Source organism: Danio rerio, chromosome 13 (assembly GCF_049306965.1).
Source record: "Danio rerio strain Tuebingen ecotype United States chromosome 13, GRCz12tu, whole genome shotgun sequence".
Classification (NCBI taxonomy): domain Eukaryota; kingdom Metazoa; phylum Chordata; class Actinopteri; order Cypriniformes; family Danionidae; genus Danio; species Danio rerio.
This window is the reverse complement of record NC_133188.1, coordinates 25730905-25749530: the sequence shown is the minus strand read 5'-3', so window position 1 is coordinate 25749530 and position 18626 is coordinate 25730905. Positions and strand designations below refer to the sequence as shown.

The 18626-nt window shown below is 37.0% G+C and overlaps 1 protein-coding gene across 11 annotated transcripts in view; it reads right to left on the bottom strand.

Moving 5' to 3' along the window:
- bmpr1aa (bone morphogenetic protein receptor, type IAa) overlaps positions 1–18626 on the bottom strand; it is a 64010-nt gene that overhangs the window by 17800 nt on the left and 27584 nt on the right. For 8 of the 11 annotated variants that reach the window (NM_131621.3, XM_073919931.1, XM_073919934.1 and 5 more), the window contains 1 exon segment: positions 8931–9068. The exons of the other annotated variants lie outside the window; for them this stretch is intronic. The gene's annotated coding sequence lies outside the window, so the exon portion shown is untranslated. 11 annotated transcript variants of the gene reach the window in all.

Below are 18626 nucleotides of genomic sequence, written 5' to 3'. Positions count from 1 at the left end.
CAAGCAAAAAAATATATATGCATGCATGAGGAAAATATGTCTCAACGAAATCCCGTTATCACAAGAAAAAAACATTTTTATAACATAACTGAGTGATCAAATGATACACCGACCGCTCACCAGTTACATATAGCTGCCACTTGCACGGCAGACAGAATCTGGTGATTAAATGAAGGATTAAACAGAACCTCTCGTGCTAGATGTGGCAAACAGTTAACTGAAAATTACATCCCACAGACTTTTCATAGCGGACTTGAAGCCAATGGAAGTCATTTATCCACTCTTCGAAAAGTGTAGATAGTGGATTAACATTCAGCACATGATCACTAAGATGTGTCATTATTTGTAACTTTAGATGCCATGGTTTCTAAAACAAAATCTGTCAGTGTTATTTTCATTCTATTCTTCAGTGCTTTACATTTTCGCGGTAGTAGCTCTCCCTTTCGTCCCAAGCCAGAAGGCAGACTGAGTGTTTGTGATTGACAGCTGATATTAACCAATCCATTCACGCTCAGTTCTAAAGCAGTTGGCCAATAAGAAGAGCGCGAAGGCAGGGCAAGCATTATCAAATTGGTTTTGTTTACTGCAGCAAGTTGACATGACAACTGTTTAAAACCATTCCTGAGCACAGGGTTTCGCGTTTTAAGTGTAAAGATACATTCTGCGTGAATGTCTCCAGAATCCACACATGAGGTGAAAATTTTGCAGTAAAAACTGGTCGCGCAAAACAATTGTATGCTCTCGCACAAATGCTGCCAAATATATTTTGAGGTCGCATAGATAAAATTTCGGACGCATAGGCATCCAAAATGGTCGCAATTTTGAGCCCTGGAGTAACAAAAGAATAGAACCTGCAATTACCTTTGCAGATATCTAAAGAAAGGTAATCCTCCAATATTACAAGAAACACAGAGTCTGTTTTTAAATGCTGTAATTTCTTGATGGCAACGAACATCACTGCCCCCTTGTTTTTTTTGAGCTTGACCCCTCAACCCGTCAGGACGGCGCTACTCTTGAATGCTGAAACATGCTCAAATAATTTGATGAAGGATGTTCCGCAATTACCCCGTTGGCCCCTTCCAGCGTTAATAACGTGATGTGTCTGTTCCCTTGTAGGCCTGTGCGTCTCGTCGCAATTAGTGGCCCTGAGTGAAGTCTGTCCTGAGGGGGGGACAAATTAGTGGCGGAGTGGGCCGGTGTCTGTCACTTCTGATTTGCCCAAGGGGGACAAAGAGCCCCGACCTGTGCCCCACTTTCACACATCCCTGACCGGATAACAAGGGAACAAAGCTAGTCACCGCAAGGCAGGGGGACAAGATAGCTGTGCAGGCACCTACACACAGAGACAAGAAGCTGTGGCGCTGTGTGTCTGTGCGCGCGCATGTGTAAGAGCACCAGCATCAAGCATGACCAGGGAAGACCATGCAGAAAGCATGGTCAGAATACCAAAAGGCAGAAAGCCTGAAGCAAAGAACATAGATAAAATGTGTCACATTCAAACACTATAGAAAAATATAGAATTAAGAGCTACATTAAATTTGCAAGTGTATTCTAAATGTTGCAGATACCATTTTAGAAAGTATAAGCATCTTTATACAACATATAAAGATATAATGATCCTAACTTTGGGTTCAGTATGATTGTAAAAGACACCAGTCTCAGTGTAGCATAACCCCTCAGAAATTAGTCTAATATGCAGATCTAATGCTCAAATAACATTTATGATAATAATAATAATAATAATAATTATTATTATTATTATTATTAATGCAGAAAACAGTTGTGCTACCTAATTAATTAACTATTTTATTTATTTATTGACTTATTTATTTATTTGATGAAACATTTTTAGAATTATTTAAATAGCCTTGCTCTGAAATAGAAATCTTTTTAGACATTATAAATGTTTTTACTAATGTATCAAATGTATTGAATTGTAATGCATATGATTACATTGTTAAATTTCATTCAGTAATTCAGTCTTTTAAAGATGGGTTTTAAAATGTCTATATCGAGTGATTACTTATTTTTTATAGCATTTGTTTAAAAAGACATCACATACAAAACTTCCTAAAAGGCCAAATAAATTAAAGTTATTTCTCACATTTTGCTGGTAAAAATATTTTTCCTCATGTTTCCTATTTTTAAATAGTTGGCTGAGACAAAACTTGGGTCTTTAAATTAAGAAAAGTGTAGAGAGATGGATACCTTTGACAGCGACTTACTAATTTTTAATATTAGACCGATGACACAAACTACTAAACTTTGACTTTGGAATTAAACTGTTTAAAACTCAAACTTCCCAGAGGTCATGTCTAGGATGGACATCTATCAGTCTTGTTGTTCGAAAAGAACTGGGGATTTTAAAGTAATATAAGGCACACCATGTTTTAGCATTTCATCAGACACTCCTCCAGCTTTGCCCTCTGCAAGGCTTTGGTGGCGCCATAATTTTATGTAAGGAGGCTGAATGAATAGGGGTATTGTATAGCGATGTGTAACTAGGGTGCACCTTTGCAGTCAACCTTATGTCTTACTATGGATATCACCCAATCCCTGAGGAGGGATAAAAAATTCTCTGTCCTTTCTCATGTGCTGAACATACTTTGAAGGGTTTCCTCAAATCAACAACCCAACATAAACAACACTTTACTGCAACCTACAGACAATTTTGGCTGACCAGAAGACACAAGCCATTGTACTCAAATTTGATGAAATACTGTCAAATAAATCTCCCCTTCCCATTCACTTCTAGTTTGCATGATGACCAGAGTGGTCTGGTGTTCGTCTCCCCTTGCTCTCGCTCTGTAGCCCTGCATTGGCCCAGATCTCTGGTCTCTCCTGGGGCCCCTCCTTACAGCAGGGCTCCCAGTACTAGAGGCTGCCTTCCCTCAGTGTCGGCGCTATGCCCGACATGCCTTTCAAGGCCTGCTAGACTGCAGGGCAGACTTTCTGGCTCCGCTGCCATTGTTTGCTTGGCTGCTTTGCGCCTCATCCCAGGAAAGGATTAGCATAAGAATACTTAGGCATATTGAGATGTGCCCCACAACCAACTTTCTCTCCTATCATCCTCAGCGATGGCCCACATCTCTTCATAACACAACACCAATCACCGTCAGGCAGCTGCATCGTGGAGAGTCAGTCAAGCAGAGACTTTGAACACAGCACAAGACTCCAGAGCTTTTGGTGTCACAGCAGTTGATTGCAGGAGAAGAACAAAAGTTAATCTGTGGAGCACTTGGGTGCAATGTGAGCTCCTTTGGCCAGATTCCTCTGAAGGGGTAATGGGTTGAGACACCATTCCTAGAACAAAGCCCCCAAAATTTGAGCACATTTGGCTGAGAGTTTAAGAAACTGTGCTCAACAGTCTGAGATTGGAACTGCCTGTCTGTCAAACACCACTAAAGAAGCAGATTTTAACTTTGTCCTTAAAACTCAACCAATTACAAGAAAATGACTTCAAAGGGCATACATCACTTCTAAACCCTGAAGTGTTCTCCTCATTTTCAGCAAAGCTTTGGCTGTTGTTAAAATAACAAGCTCTTGTTTGTTTTAAGCTTATAGATAAATACAGCTGTGACATTTGTTTATTATCAAATAATGATAGATCATTATAGTGACTAAGTGAGAAAACTTTAGTTTACAATCTCTAAAAGGGTTTTTGGCTTTTGAAGTAGTTACCCTTAGGGTAAACATAAACCTGAGTTACCTTTCTTCATGTTTTATAAAACCAAATTTACCTAATATTAGTTCATTCTTGTTACTTATACACATATTTTACACTACAAGTCTAAACTCTGTGTTAAAAGTTTTTTTTGCAACTCATATTACTGTTAAAGTGTCATTGAAAGTGAGGGCCTACTCACATTATGCTATTCGAACCGTACCCAGGCCTGTTTCCTGGATTGTTTGAGAAGTGCGAGTGTTCTGAATCGGGCTCAGGCACGGTTCACATGGACTGCCCTGCGCTGGTTGGAAGAGGTGTGCCTGAGCGCGGTTCACTTGGGCTTTGGCGCGGTATGCTTGTGTGTGAGAGCAAAACGGGCCCAAGTCCGAAACTGAAAGTGAGATGTGACGTTTAAGGGACTGTTTGAAAACAATACTAACAATGAATTACATTTCTCATTATCAGGCTGCCTAGATTGTGCTATAAAACTGTATGTGCCAAAAAAGTCCTACAGTGAAAAATAAATGTATGGTTTGCATCAAACAAAAATGAAGCATTGCAGTAAGAAATATTTATTTTGCACTATTGTTATTTATATGCATGTCAATTTAATAAATAATATTTCTGCTACAAAACAAACGAAAGATAATAACTCATTTAATTCAAGGCTGAAAGCTGCAAAGAAGTCATCAGTAATTAAATAGAAAAATAATATACATCACTCTTTAAAAGTTTTGGTTAGTGTCATTTTAAATGCTCAGTTTTGTTATGAGCTGATTTTCATTTGTTTGTGGAAAAAAGCAGGCGAGTCAGACGACCCAATAGGCTACATGAGCAGGGCAGAAGAGGATTCTCATGATAACCACCGGTGCCGTTCTCTGTTATAAGCCGCAGTTTCAGTTTAAACTTCATAAAGGCAAGCTTCTTTGGCAATGATGTATACAGACATTTGTGTTGAATACTCAGCAAATGCAGTGCATCGAGATTCAGGCACCTTCTCCAAAAACACTCTATTGATCTCGGCTGGCGGATCAACATTTACCACATGATAGCAGTCATTGGCACCATTAGGGCTGTGCAATCAATCGAAAATCCGATTTCGATTATGGCTTCTAACGATTATGAAAAAACCATTAATCGAGATAAACGATTATTCCATTATTTACCGCCCCCTGTCCAGTTGTCCTCACTTGTTGCTCTTAAAAGCGCGAAAGACTGCATGCTTATGTATGTGCGCCGTGCAGACAGTCAGAAGCATGCGGTCTGCACTTGGTCTCATTCGCACATTGTGACGAGCAGAGAGCACACACACATTTAAAGTCATTAACGAGAGCGCTTTAATGTTCAAATAGGTGTCAAAACGCGGTGTTTAGTGATTATTCATATTAACATTCATTTTGTAATAAACAAATGAGTTGAGAATCAAAAGACACGTGAAAGCGAAACCATTAAAGTGACAGAGCACAGCTGCCGCCTGTTTTATCATGATTAATAAAACAATGAGAAAATCCCTCTTTGCTCTTGACTGAAGACTTTTATTGCTAAAGTGTTTTTTCTTACGGTGAAGATGCTAAAAGCACAGTTTGTTTCATATTTTTATTCTATTGTATTTATTTCTCTTCCTTTGCAGGGAGGAAAATAATATATGCAGTTGAAGTCAGAATTATTAGCCCTCCTGAATATTAGCAACCTTTTCCCCCCAATTTCTGTTTAATGGAAAGAAGATTTCTGAACATAATAGTTTAATCCTTCATTTCTAATAACAGATTAATTTTATCTTTGCTATGATGACAGCTCATAATATTTTGGTAGATATTTTTTTATATACAAACATTCAAATTCAAAGTGTGATTTAAAAGCTTAATTAGGGTAATTAGGCAAGTCATTATATAACAGTAGTTTCTTCTGCAGACAATCAAAATATATATTGCCTAAAGGGGCTAATAATATTGACCTTAAAAGAGGTTTCAAAATATTTAAATTAGCTTTTATTCTAGCCAAAACAAAACAATTAAGCCTTTCTCCAGAAGAAAAATATTAGAGGAAATACTGTTAAAATTCCTTGCTCTGTTAAACATCATTTGGGAAATATTTATTTTAAAAAAATTCTCAGGAGTGCTAATAATTTTGACTTCAACTAATAATCGTTTGGAATAATCGTGATTACAATTATGACCAAAATAATCCTGATTATGATTTTTCCCAAAATCGAGCAGCCCTAGGCACCATTATTTGTAACTTTAGGTGGGGTTTACAAACCTGTGTACTTCGCACTCTTCAGCCGTTTGCATTTCCCGCAGTCACAAAAGCTCCCTGTCATCTGACAGCGGAAAGCCTTGAGTGATTCACAGCTAATATGAACCAATATAGCAGCAGGAAGAGCGATTCAGGTTGCAATACAACCATTATATGCACAAATGCTGCCAAATATATTATAAGGTGGCATAGATTTAATTTTGGGTGCATATGCGACCACAATGGTCGTAATTTCGAGCCCTGTCATGTAAGGTTAAAAAGCATCTTCTAAAACCACAATAACCCAAGGTTGAGCCAATGTAAAAAGCCTAACGTGAAAATAGCAACTATGTTTTCTTTCCAATTGTAATGTGATCTGTTTAAAGTTGGCATCATTGATCAGTTCTCACAATTCCATTTTAAACAGACAAAAAATCTAGATTTTTTTTCTAAAGTTAACAATTTATAAATTAGATTTTATTTTATTTATGCGCAACGTTAATTTAAAAAAATTAAAACAACATGACTGAAGTAATATTCTTTTGAAAACTGAAATCTGCTTAAAGGGCCATGAAACCCCCTCGTTTCAGCAGGGTGTTTTCACACCTCTACTTTGGAAAAAGTCAAAAAAGTGGGCGTGTCTAGCTCTGTTTAGGGGGGAGTGTCGGAGGAACTAAAGTGGGATGGTGTGGGAGTGTCTGTTTGTGCACGCGCGAGTTTCAGAGTCAAAATACACACCCACACAGACAGGAGAAAGGGATGGTGTTTAACCTACAGGGACATCTATAGTCGAATTATTTGCCAAATTATTAAATGTTGGACTTTAACTGCAGTTTGGCTCTTTCATTCAGGGAATTCATTCATGCCTCTCGCGACAAACGAGATATTTGATTTGAGGAACTGCTGCAAGCGTGTATTTTTCACGCAATGTTTGATACCGCACGGCAAATGAGAGAAAAAAAAACTCTGCATTTCCCGGAAACTTAGATGCACACGGCAGGTAGTGTCAGAAAGCCGCGTGTGTTATTCCGGTCACAAAATGCGGTGCTAACATTTCTGCACTCAGTGCAATAGTTAACTTAATTCAATACGAACAAACTGAATAAACAAAGAGCACTGGTCGCTCACTTACCAAATCTGTAGAGACAGAACAATCACCAGCAACTAGAGCTGCGTCTTTATGAAGAGAAGACTACAAGCAAATCCAGATTTCAGCGTTTGCAGATGAGAACAGCTCTCAGGTAAACAATAATCCTCCTTAGACACGCAAGTTATTGTTGTCGCGCGTCGCGTACATTGTTAATCCACACATGATCCAGATGAGCTCTCACAGAGAGAAAATGAAAACGAAACTTAACAGCAGCAAACTATAAAAGCAACACTTCACGCTTGTTTTGCCAACACAACGTGGCGTCTTTGTGGTGTAAACACGGTGACAATAATGAATATTAATGAAGTTGCACAATAGAGCGCGCTGATTGGTTTGACCCAAGCCTTACTCATGCATTAATGCAGCACACTGTAAGACGTAATAAGACTCACTCAGGCACAGACGCCCAGTCTGCACGATGGAATACACGCTATTATGTCATGGCCGTGACGCAGCTTCAAAAATTCGTTTCAAACAGGAAGTACAAATTTGCTTGAAATAACGCAAAAACAACCAATTTACACTTTTTAGTGAAATATAGGTGTCCTAATAGTGTTTTTAGCAGTGTGGGACACATATATGACTGTCAACAGCTCAAAAAATGTGTTTTGGTGTTTCGTGACCCTTTAAGGAATATGGCATGCCAAACATAAAGGACAAACACCAGCTACAACAATATAACTTATTTAACCAAAATAAATGTCTAATAATGAACGTTCAATACTCATGATGATAATAATAAAAAAATTACATTTCTTTACACCTTGCTGCCCTGCATGTGCTGCCACATCTTAATAACATAAGATTTCTGCTACAAAGAGTAGTTGTTTCATAACTGTTACATTTGAAAAAAATAAAACAATGGTTTGCATTTGAAAAAAAAAATTAAGAATCGCAGTTTAAAAAAAAACTTTTTTTGCATTATTGTTTGAACGTTCCAGACAGTTGAATGACCAAGTAATGTTTCTGCTACAAAACCTACAAATGTAAAATTACTCTCTTGAACATGACAGGTTAATGAAGCATGCCATCATGTGGTTTGACAATTATTTTATTCAAGAAAAACATAAAACGTCTTAAAATGCAAATTTGAATTAATCTAAATAATTACCTAGCCCTACTTAAAAAAAAAAAAAAAACAATTGCCTTTTTTTGGAACAAATATAAAGACGAGAAAGTCCACAAATTTCCTGGAATTACTGGAGCTGAAGTAGTTCAATGCAAGTTTATTTTCCATTACCTGCCGCACACATTCCACTGAAGGAGTATGAAGGAGTGGGTGTGCTAGGGTTTGATGAGAGCCAGGTCTAACAGAGACCTAGAGTACTCTATATCAAGTGTTCAACTTTGAACCATCTCCGTAATTAAAATGACCCAGCACTGACACTTCAAAGGACACACTGTGCCACACTGGCATACAGAATGTAATCTGATTTCTAACACTTATTGTATTCGTGTGATGCATTTTATACTTTTAGACAATAAAAATGATTTTTAACTGAACTATCATTCACTCAAAAGTCACTTCATTTTCAAACAGAAAATCTTTTTTCTTTAAAAACTTTACAGCTATGAATTTGCCAAGCTCATGTCTGCGCCACAGGTGTGAGAGAAATTGGGTGTGGCTTTTGCCATAGACACCAGTCACACATGTATGAAATTTGACCTGTAAATGTTATTTCTGTAAAATAATGAATTCCCAGATCCAAACATGTGGAAACCATTTGTTTCAGTCTGGCCATCCCTAATGTAGAGAGCATTTCTATCTACTGTGGTCATGCAATCACCCCATAAAAACACACCTCTTGCTTGTACTGTAAAGAATATCTGACTAGAAGAGAGATTAAAAAGAACTGACTTTAGCAGAAGTCTTCTTACCGTACAGAAAGATCCATTTCTGTGAAGCATGTTGGCAAAGTGTTTGGTAAGCATTGGGGTTGGCTATAGGTGTCATTCGGATCCAGGTAGCTGAATGTCCAAATGGCATTTGGATTTTGGCATAGTCCCATAAAAGCCCTGTAATATAAGGAGAATATTTTATGCTGCAAAAATGTTGTTTGCTATTAAAAGAAAGGGAGTTTATGAAAAGCATATATCTGACTGCATCTTTAAACCAAAGTAACACGAGGACTGAGTTTATAGATGAAACTAAACCACTCACTCTATTTTTATTATCCAGTAAGCTTAACCTATAGCAACACAGATGAAGAACTGCTTACAGTACTCGTTCTGAACCACAGACACTCAGAAGAAATTAACAAGTGAAAAGACAAGGGTCAAGACATCAACATGGTTTCTTGGTTTCTATTTCTGTCATTTTGTGCAAGGTAATCCCATCCATGCTTGCAACTTATTGGTCAAAATCTTTATCTACACTAAATTCAGCCTTAGGTATTCTGTACTAGGGTTGTGCCGATAGACGATACTATCGTCTATCGACGATAGTCAGCCATATGGACGATAGCTAATAAAAATGACGATAATACGGCTTATTTTATAGTTGTTGTTTTTTTTTTCAAAATTATTATTAGGCAGTTAATATTATCAAAGTACAATTCATTGGCCCTTGCATATTTCACACTGTCATCGTCGCGTAACCTTCACCCACCTGACACCAGAGGAATATATTTTAAAAATCATTCATAAATTTATCAGTGTTAGGCTAATATACAAAATTATGTAATAATATATAATTTTTGTTATTGTATAGTTATGCTATTTTTGTTGTAGGCTATAACAAAAATACTAAAACAAAACGAAAATAATGCACTTTTGCCGTTTTTTTTAACATGGTTAAAATAACTGTACAATGTCTCTTTATAACAAGCAGGCTTGACATAATTTGTGAAAGAAGGAAATTTAGTTTTAAAGTCGCTTAATATGTTTTTCAAAGAGGAGTGATTCTCTTTTAAAAATCGTCATATGCATGCAAGCCGCAAATGTATGATGCGTATTCAAAATAAATGCACAATAATCAGTCGGCTATGAAAATGAAAAGGTTTATTTCAAACTCTAACTTGTTTAACATATTTAACATAAAATAATGTTTATCTTGTTGCTAATAGCCAAACACGTTTCAATAAACAAAATGCAAAAAAAAAATTAAATAACCAAGAACTAAAATAATGCAATAGTTACATTGCTTGCAGATTTAAAACAATATAACTGTTTACGATGCAAGAGTAATGCTTCCGTCTACAGATTTTTTGCCAAAAAACAAGTTGGTTGACTTTTTCTGGTTTGAGTAGGCTGCAAAGTGGATTGATTATGTTACCGGCTTCGCTAAACACGCGCTCTGAAGGGGTGCTAGTTGCGGTAACACACAGGTATTTTTTTTTGCCAGGTTTGCCATTAAAGGAAAATGGCGTCTATTTTCTTTCCACCAGTCCAGTGGCTTGTCATCACCATCATTTACTTCCTCTTGTAAGTAAGACGTGATTTCAGATTTTGCGCGCTGGTCTACAGGTGTGGATGTGGATGTGCATTAGTTGGAGGGTACTGTCATCATATTTCGAGTCGAGTTTCTCCAAAATCCGCCGTTTAATTCCTGCCGTCATCTCCACATCAGTCTCCTCCTCCTTCAGGATATCCTTTGTTAGCTGCAGCATGGGCAGCAGAGATGAGACTGTCACGTAATTTTCAGCTGATAAAATATCAGTAAATTCTGCGACAGGCTTCAACCCATCCCTGACAGCCTCTAGTACAGCAATGTCCTGCCAGGTCACGTTTGGGAGTGTTCCACGACGGCTCTTGTCATCAGCAAAAACCCTTTTGATGGCAGGAAGCTGTTCCAGAACTCTTACTACCATGGCATATGTTGATCCCCAACGAGTTGTACAATCCTAAAATATATTAAATGACAATTATGCGTCGATTCTTAATGTGATCACTTATTACACTGTAAAAAGTTTTTCAAGCAGTCCCTCACCCAATTAATAATTTGTCTTCAATTAAATTTGTAATTATTTGTTTTATTTTTCAAGTAATATATTTTTAGTTTAAAAAGTTGCTCAATCTAAATATTTTTTATTAAGAACTCAATTAATACATTTTTTGTTTTGACGAATATACAATTTTTAGGTTGGATATTTTGTACGCGCATGCACATTATACACACTCATCACCACCAGCCAGTCAACGGTCCGCGGTCGAATCGCAGACGACGCACTGGTCACTTGTGTGGATGTGTGGAAGTAAAGTTTAAGTTTTTAATAAATATCGATGTAATCAAAATTATTGATGTCTTTTTGTATGATTTGGTCAAATAATAATTATTTACAAATTTACAAATAATAATTATTTACAAAAAAAATCCAATTTTTAATTGAAAAAAATCTAATACATAGGCTATTTCTTAATTAGAATTTTTTGTTTTGATTACATCTAGGCTATTTCTTTTTGTTTTTATCAAAAACACAATTTAAACATTTTTACTTCATTCAACAAGAAAAATGTATAGGCCTACATTGTGCCAACTGCCAAGTTATATAAAATAGTTTTCTTAGATTTATAAAATATTGTTTAGGTCAAGTTACTTATTTTTCATTGACTAAAATGATAAAATATAGATGTGAACATTACGTTAATTTTTTTTAGTTAGCCTAGATCAACAGAAATCTTTTTACAGTGTATAGCCTAATTAAATAATATTATATTTGATTTTTATTTATTTCTAGTCTGACAAAAAAATATATTTTTTCTTATTTTTCACTAAGATGGTTGTGCCACAAGATAAATATTAAGCAAATAAAATATAATAATTTCTGTACCGTTATCAGCATACGTTGAGGTAAATTTAGCTGTTCCTGCGCCTTGCGGAGCTCTTGTCGCCTCTTCCAGCTGTGAGAAAATGCCCCGTTAATATTGCGACAGATTCCAAGAGCGCGATCAGTTTTTGTTTTCTCCTTTTGTAGAGAATAATTCACTGCCACATTCAAGTTATGGCCAAAACAGTTCAGCCATGGCCATCCGAGCCTTCGTATGGCCGCAACAATATTGGCCCCGTTGTCAGTTGTAATGCATGAAATTTTACTCGGTTCTATGTCCCAATCTTGCATGCCATCTGACAGCGCCTCAGCCAGTACCTCTGCAGTGTGATTCTCCGGAATAAATGTTGTTTCCAGGCATTTTGCTTCGAGCTTCCAATCTTCCGAAATATAATGGACTGTCACAGACATATAGGGGGTCATGTTTATGCTTTTCAGCACATGTCTGTGGTCAAAGCAACAAAGTTAGCAGCTTTCAGATCTTTAGCAATGATGTCTCTAGTTTCATTGTACAAGTTTGGGATAGCTGTTTCGTTGAAGTACTTGCGCCCAGGCAGCTCGTACTGTTTATCAAAGGTTTGGAGCAGGTCTTTAAAGCTTGCTTTCTCGACTGTATGATAGGAGACCATTTCCTTCGCAATGTACTTCGATACAGCTGCAGTGCACTGAGCCCACCTTTCACTGTTTCTTTTATACTTTGTGCTTTTTGAAAAAGCTCCGATGATTGATGGCTGACTTCGATCTTTGCTAATCGTGCCTTCTCTTGGCGCTAGTTTAGCAGCCTCAGCAGGGTGGCGGCCACGCAAATGTACGTACATGTTTGTGGTTTGTGATCCTTTTATATATACACATATATATATATATATATATATATTCTATTCTGTTTAATAAGATATATATATATATATGTGTGTGTTTATATAGACAGATAGGTAACTAGAAAGAATAGACAGGAATATATTGATCTGTGCCCCGCTCCAGAGTGTAGACGCGAAAGTCTGCTCTCCCGCGGGTGGACCCGCGCGTGAGAAACAGGCGTGACCCTCGGCTATTTTGACAAATACACACCTAGGTTACACAGAGCCTAACATGGAAGGTTGTGATTGGGTCAGCCCAATGTCAATAAAGAAAAGAACCAATGGGCTGCAGATTATGTCACACGGCTGCTCTGTCCGAAAAAGAAACATTACTTTCAGAGCGTGACAGCTTACACAGCACTGTCAATCACTGAGACAGAAAAACATGACAGTCTGCTAAGTGTTTTATGGGCCGATCAGATCATAAGAAGATGATCAGCCCGGCCCAAAAAGTACGTCGAAACAGCGGAAAACTGCCCGGCGTCTGCCCCTGGCCACAACAGGAAAAAAAATAAATAAATAAAAAAAATGTGTTAATTTTTTTTAACGCATTAATTATTTCAAATTTTGACAGCGCTAATATATATATATATATATATATATATATATATATATATATATATATATATATACACACACATACACATATATACATATACACATACACACACACACACACACACACACACACACACACACACACACACACACACACACACACACACACACACACACACACACACACGCATACCTACTTAACAAACCAATGAGGACACATGACTCAACACCCTACCTTTGGGGACTACCCTTTCTGAAGGGTCTAGAGACAAAAGAAAGACATGACTGCACTACTAAAAATGTGCTTATTATGAATATCAGTTGATATTTGCAAAAAATTACTTCTATAAAGACCTGACAAATTACCTTCAAAATGAGGACAGTATTTTATAACTCACCTTTGGGGACATGTACACAAACTCCGGTATAGTCACACTTTGAGGACCGCAGTTATACACAAACTCAGGTTAAAGTATACTTTAAGGACTCAGTTATCTGAATATTTCTAATATAATATTCTTAATAATTATAATAATGTTAGTGCAGAGAGACATATGATAAAGTAAATAAGATCACTGAAAATAGACAATTACATTTTTTCCTTCACAAATAACTCAATCTGGTGTCAGAAGGTCATTTGGTGTCAAGTATTTTTTCATGAAATGACATATTTCTCTCATAAATAGTATGTGACAGACAGCATGTTAGCAGAATAATACATACAAACTAATTTTAAAAAACAGTAAGGGAGAAGTAAATGGATGACCTTACAGTGAGTTTATGAAGCTCAATAGACACATTATTATCCAATGATATGAGAAGTGATGAAACTCTACTGATAAGTCATATGATGGTTAATATAGTACATCTAAAATCCATTCACACTAAAACCCATACTGTATAAAACAAGGGTTGTGAAGTTCAAATCCATATACACTACCTACTTACATGCGCCATAAGACACGTTTCTCAGTGAAAACAATTACTGTGAAAGTCTTTATACAAATGATCAGTTGAAAGAGGAGTGTCTATAATTAATTTAGTTTAGACTACAGTGGAAATACACATATTTGAGGACTCTGTTGATACACACACACACACTGCTTTAGCTACACTTTGAGGACTCTGGTGATACACACACGCCTACCTTTGGGGACTCAGTTGATACACACATACCTTTGGGGACCTTGGTGATACACACACACTGCTTTACCTACACTTTGAGGACTCTGGTGATACACACACACCTTTGGGGACCTTGGTGATACACACACACTGCTTTAGCTACACTTTGAGGACTCTGGTGATACACACATACCTTTGGGGACTCAGTTGATACACACACACCTTTGGGGACTCTGTTGATACACACATACATTTGGGGACCTTGGTGATACACACACACTGCTTTAGCTACACTTTGAGGACTCTGGTGATACACACATACATTTGGGGACCTTGGTGATACACACACACTGCTTTAGCTACACTTTGAGGACTCTGGTGATACACACACACACCTTTGGGGACCTTGGTGATACACACACACTGCTTTAGCTACACTTTGAGGACTCTGGTGATACACACATACATTTGGGGACCTTGGTGATACACACACACTGCTTTAGCTACACTTTGAGGACTCTGGTGATACACACATACATTTGGGGACCTTGGTGATACACACACACTGCTTTAGCTACACTTTGAGGACTCGGGTAATACACACACACACCTTTGGGGACCTTGGTGATCCACACACACTGTTTTAGCTACACTTTGAGGACTCTGGTGACATACACACACACACACCTTTGGGGACACTGGTGATACACACACACTGCTTTAGCTACACTTTGAGGACTCTGGTGATACACACACACACCTTTGGGGACACCTACAATGATAAACACATAAGAAACAAAGATGCATTAATGTCCTGTTTAGATGAGAGAAGGACCCCCGCGGATGACTATTTCTCTGTGATAGAGTTTTATTTGTCCATGTTTTGTTCAGTTGAGTGCGGCAGGTCTGATCATAGTCACATAAGTGATAATCAACAAGCTTACATTTGTATTTGCTAAAATCTAACACAATGTTGTGCTTGGAATAATTCTGTTTATTGTTTTCTGAGTTTCATTTTAGACACAGTTTTGCTGACTTGTTGCAGCCATGGCTCTAATTGTATTAGATTTTTGACTAGACCTACAGACAAAACTATTGACTGAGCTCAGTAAAATGTTCTTTGATTATTTATTAATAATCTGTTTAATAACTAAAGCCAAAACAAATGGTAAAATAGTAGTTGTAAATTTATGTAATATGGTTTAAACAATTAAATAAAACATTTTAAATATATAAATATAATATATTTTAAAATAAATAGGTCATGTTTTGAATAACACCCATGTCCATGTTTATCATTCCATCGAATTAAACACAAATAAAACAAACATATTTATTTCAGGGTATATACAGAACTTCTTAAGTTGAATTTAATACCTTTTACTACCTTTTTTAATACCTTCAAAAAAATGTAATACCAGCACGACTTAGAGCTGCAACTGTAGTGGCGTAAATTAAATCTTTCTAAATGCCATAACATATTGCAGATAACATATACATTTAAGTAAAGCAGAGGGATTAATCTAGATGTCACAATGGGCCTTTGTTCATAGTTTTTAATCAATGTTATGCATGTCATTAATATCAATAGCCGCTCATCTAAGAACAGTTCAGTACGGTTATGGTTGTTTCTCCACTGAGCCTGGATCAGTGCGGCACAATTACAAACCGTTCTCAGCACGGTTAGACAATCGTGCTGAATCAATGATGACAATAATACTAACAAAGAATTACATTTGTGATTATCATGCTGCCTTGAATGTGGGTTATCTGCTATATAAAGTCCTACTGTTACTTCATGAAGAATAAATGTATAGTTTACATCAAACAAAAATATGTTTTTTTATATGCGAGTTAATTTAATGAATAATATTTCTACTACAAAACAAACAAAAGATTATAATAAATCATTCAATTCAAGGCTGAAAGCTGCAAACAGTCATCAGTAATTAAATAGAAAAAGAATATACATCTCAAAAAAAAAGTCTCACTTCTGCCACTCTTTGAAAGTTTTGATTTTGGTTTGTGTCATTGTAAATGCTCACACTAGTTATGAGCTGATTTACATTTTTCTGTGTTTGTGGAATAAAGCAGGCGAGTCAGCCGACCCAATAAATGAGCAGGCAGAGCAGGATTCTCGCGATGACCAACAGCGCAATGCGGTTCTTTGTTATGAGCTGCAGTTTCAGTGTAAACTTAGAAGGCCTGCTTCTTTGGCTATGATGTGTACAGTATTAGATTTTACATTTAGCGGACATTTGCGCTGAACACGCAGTGAATGCAACGCATCCAGATACGGCCACCTTCTCCGAAAACACTCGATCTCGGTTGGTGGATCAACATTCACCACATGATAGTGGTCATCTGTGCCATTATTTGTAACTTTAGGTGGGATTTGCAAACCTGTGTACTTTTCACTCTTCAGGCGTTTGCAATTCCTGCAGTCACAAAAGCTCCCTGTCACCTGACAGCGGAAAGCCTTAAGTGATTGACTGCTAATATGAACCATTATAATGGCAGGGAAAAGCATTTCAGCACATCTTTAGAAAAAATCTAAGAAGGTCGCACTACAACCATTATATGCAGTCGCACACATGCTCCCAAATATATTATGAGGTTGCATAGCTTAATTTTTGGGCGCATATGCAACCAGAATAGTCACAATTTCGAGCCCTGGTGTGTTGACGTTGCGGCTTTGTTGCCAAGTTACCATACCACCTCACGATATCGCTCCGGTCCTACTCTCAACATTTAAATAAATCCACGCAAATTTTAGAATAAAGGCCTGTACTCAACATAAACTGAAAATGTATCTAAAAATCTAAAAATTTATCATGAGCTCGAAAATTTAATACCTCGTCAGATGACATTAACTACTTTTTAATACTTTTTAATGCCCTTAATTTTGACTAATTTCATTTACTACTTTTCACAACCCCCGCGGACACCCTGTATATTCTGGGTATTTGACAAATCAGTAAATATATGCACTAAAAACAAATTTAAAAAGTCCATTGGCTTCCTTTACCCGTAGGCAAAACTAAAATAGGCTATTAGTAACAAATATAAATAAAAGATGAAAAACTTTTTGTGAAAGCAAGAGATAATCGTGTGAGAGTGCTGTTATAAAAGGAGTCTCAGGTGACCAACAATTGTGCATTACTGCAACACCATTTATTCCAGAACATCTGAGCCACTTTCAGTTCTAAAGTTTTCATTTTTGGTTTTATTCTATTTTTTTAAATCTATTTAAAGCTGCAGTAGGTGATCATCTTCAGAATCATGTGTTGTTGTGCTGGTTGAAAGTCTCTTCACAGTCCAAAAGTAAAGATTAAAGAAAATGATCTAAATGTTTTTATATGTATTTTTATATTCTGGGTAAGGCATAAAACTAAAACATGTTCATCCAATTAAATATTGTCGGGCTGACAATTCCCATAATTCTGATAAGCAGCTCAAACTGTCAGCAAATGTAGATTTGAACCACTGGGCATCTCTTCATGCAGATTCACCATTTGCGTGTGGATGCGTGCATGTGCGCCGCGCGTTTATGTGCAGACGAGCAGTCACAGTTGCAAATCAAATGCTGAATAAAAACCTGTTAAACTCCTGAATCAATATTGGAGTGAGTTTTGCACGCTGGAAGAAAAATAATACCATGACTGAAGTATTTCTGTTAGGCAGGTCATGTTCTGTGTTGAACTCTTTTAGTCACGCAGAGCTGATGTAGATTGTGTTGTTATGAATGGGTTATCTGCACAGAAGTGTTGTTCAGCCACTGAAATCTCCCCGTGAAAGATTGATGCGACTATTTTCAGCTTCATAAGGTCCTTTTACAGCGTTGATAAAGTAGATTTATATTTAGTTTAACAACAAAACATCAGTAAATAGAGCTATTCGGCCTAGCCTACTTTACTGAGCTGAAGATGCTTTTGTATTTATATTGGGTCATTTCTGAACAATGACAGCCTGTGATGCGCTCTTTATATTGTTCACCACTACTCTGAATATTCATGTGAAATAGCATGCAAGTATGGTTTAGTAATAAGTGTAATTCCTGCACGCCACCGGCTAAACACTAGCTACATTTCTAAATGGTGAATGACATGATCTAGTGGGTTGTCCACTGCCATCTTTACGATGAGCATTCGTGTTTCAGAGGCGTGGCTTTGGATGGCAGGGGAGGGACTGTGTTTCAAAGATATTATGCCAAGCGGTTAGCATTTTGGCAGATCACCTACTGCACCTATAACTTGTTTGGTAAATAA